Below are 3,298 nucleotides of genomic sequence, written 5' to 3'. Positions count from 1 at the left end.
TAGACATTAAAATTGTACCATTTTAGCAACCGTTTTGACAAAGCAGTGTACAAAAGGCAAAGCATATAGGAAATGGTGTCCAAAGCATAGAATGTAACTTGAAAGAGTTGTATATGAGTGGTAGGAAATGCTTTAGAACTTTCCTTGATTTGATGAAGAGAAATGCTCAAATCTAAGGCATTTTTGGGCAAAAATGTGTTCTAGATAGGTTGTGAAGTGAGCAAAGACCTCAATCAATTCCACTTTTGAGTAGCTAGATGTGATCCTTGGACGATTTCATGCAAAAACAACATAAAGATTTTCAAAATCTATTAAGTATTGACCAAGATATGAGTGATTCTTTGCTACAAAATCTCATTTTTGAAGAAAAACACCCACAAAAGTGGACTTTTCAAAGCCAAAAACATATGTTTTGGGCTAAAAATTGCCACTTTTGCATATTATAGAAAAATACCATATATTTGGAAGTAAAGACACACTTTAAGGTTGCAAAAACATGTGCTTTTGGACCAAAAATTGCCATCCTTATGCATTCTAGCACTAGCATGAGTAATGATGCGCTTTTAGGATTGAAAAGCACGTGTTTTGGAGTCCAAAAAGCCCATTATATGCATTAACACATTAAAGAACACATGCTTTTGGGTTGAAATTCTCCACCTATATGCATTTTATAACTAACTAAAGTTAATTAACACATTAGTAGACTTTTAAAACACAATAACACATGCTTTTGGGTTCAAATTCCCCACTTATAATCACTTAAATGATAAAATAACATGTTATATTGTATAAAAAAAGGTCCACTTATATGTTTCTAGGGCTTAAATTTATTAGCAGTGGGGTTTTAATAGGTATTTAGCATGTTGATATATGCTTTGAGAGATAAAAACCCCACCATTATGTATTTTTAATGTCTCATATAATTAAATCTAATAAAATAACTTTAGTTTTCAATAATGTAACATGCAAATAGATTTAAAAGGCTAATTTTCATAAAACATTAAAAACTATGGTCAAATCAACTCAGAATGAGCTAAATTTTAAAAGTGGAAGTCAAAATTCCTTTCAGATATTAAATATAATTTTATTTCGTGCATTTATCTATAGAAGACTGACTTTTGGAGGCTTTTCAATCACGATGTATTGTTTGCTTGAATAACTGCCCCTTTTTCTTCATAACTTGAGCTAGGAAATTCTATTTGAGGCCTAAGTTAGCTCAAAACGAGTGGGATTGCAAGGACTATTAACATAAGGCATAAAGAAGACTCAAAACTATTTACAGCAATAAGAAAAACACACAAAAGACATGAGAGTTAATGAAAAACCAAAAAACTGCAATTTGAGAAGAAAAACTCTTTTTTTTGCAAACATTGGAGATTAAACTTGACGACAACTTCCAAAAGAAACACACTAACAAAGTTACATAGAGTACAATTCAGGAATAACAAATTGCCTTAATGATGCTTTATTAATACATTAAAAAAAAGAGGCTATACCTACAAATTCATAAGAAAATTGTGTAGGGTTTCCTTAATTTTGTAATGTCAAAATTGAGAACACAGGAAAAATGCGTGAGACTTTAAGAAGTTCACAGAATCATTCCATTCATTGCCATCAATTTACAATGATAGCACATTACAACATTCCAATATAGAGGTTACCTTTAGAGAAGCAGGTGCATATTAGTCTATTTTGGCCGCCAAGACTTCCTTGGAGTCTTATTGAATTGAACCTTTCCTTCCAACCTCATGGTTTCAAAATAGTCTGAGGGGTTAACCGCAATCCTTTGGTTCTTGTTCCTAACAGTTCCATTCAAGTCAAGGTCCAAACCCTTACTAACTAGAGCCTTCCATGCTCTATCAGATTCCCTCCACTGAAAGCCTTGATTCACAGCTCAATTTGTCATGTTAAAGGGCCATCTCAAATGATAACCATGCCCATAGATCAATTCGTGGTGCATTAAAAAACCTTGCCAGCTCTTGGGATTTGCCATTCATTTCCGTAATAATTAACTAATTGATAGAATCACATTAGTATGAATGTATTGATTGAATTACATTAGTCATTTTTTTAATATACTGTTGTTATAATGTTGTCATGATATATTTAAGGGGCTTTTTAAAAGATATGAATGACTATTTTTTTAATAATGATAAAAAGATTGCTCTATTGTTGGGGACACCTGACCATTCTCGGGATTTTTGAGGAATGCCTTAGATGTCTTTGGCCATCTCTAGGATGGCAGATCTCCCCATGGTGTTTCTTGTTTCAGAAACATTTCAAAGATTTGATAGTTTTGGAGAACATCCAAGGAATTACCCCTTTTATCTCACCATATTCAAAATGCCATTGTGGATGGGAACGAGGGTTTCAAGGTCAATGACACATCCCCATGGACCATAGGCTGATTTCCAAATAACAATAGAGTATTACATTATCTCACAGTTGAAAAACTCAGATTCAATAATAACTCGGTTGACCCAATGTTTTTGAAAAACTTGGACTTGCAAAATAATCTGCAAAAAATGGGCACTTTTATCCAACATTTGAAAATATATAATTTCTTCAAATATTCTTAAAAAACAATACATATACACCAAATTTGTACAACATATATTGACTTGAGGTTTCCATCATAAATTGAAGTTTTAAGTTAAATAGATAGCAATTAGAATTTAGCAAATTAGCATAGATTCATTGCCAAAAAACAAGTGCAACATCTAAATAAAATAGAGTTCAATACTATATTATCCTAAAAAGTAAGAATGCTTGATTTGATGCTCTTTTTAGCCTATTTTTAGTGTATATTGGCTCTAACATTGATCTCATGCTCTCCTAATGCTTGTTGGACCTTCAAATTAACATTGTAAGTCCTATATTAATCCAATTTCTTCAAAACTTGAGGTAAGCCACTCTTTCTAAGCGCACTTCTCTATTTTGCCTCCAATCGAATAACTCATTTCATCTCGTAGGACGTATCTTACCATTTATGGCCTTTACATGCTTTCTTGACCTTGGAATGAGCTGTACTCGATAAACTTGCACTAACTATTTGGGACCCACAATTCAAAATTTGGCTCATTTTCCTAATTACAAATCACCATTGGTTATTTGCCCTTGGGAATTAGGCCTAGATTTGGGCTAGGGCCCTATGAAGGGGTTTTCACAGGAGATCTAGCTCTGTGTGTAACAAGCTAAAAATTAATAACAAAGTTTACTAATTGTTTATGAAATAAAAAAAGAACTTATTTATGTTGGGGAGTTGAAGTGATCCTCTATAACAACTGTATGTTTTTTT

The sequence above is a fragment of the Cupressus sempervirens genome, chromosome 4, assembly GCF_028749045.1.
Source record: "Cupressus sempervirens isolate cs-2001-9-10 chromosome 4, ASM2874904v1, whole genome shotgun sequence".
Taxonomy (NCBI): domain Eukaryota; kingdom Viridiplantae; phylum Streptophyta; class Pinopsida; order Cupressales; family Cupressaceae; genus Cupressus; species Cupressus sempervirens.
The sequence above is the reverse complement of the archived record's forward strand: the minus strand, read 5'-3'. Positions refer to the sequence as shown.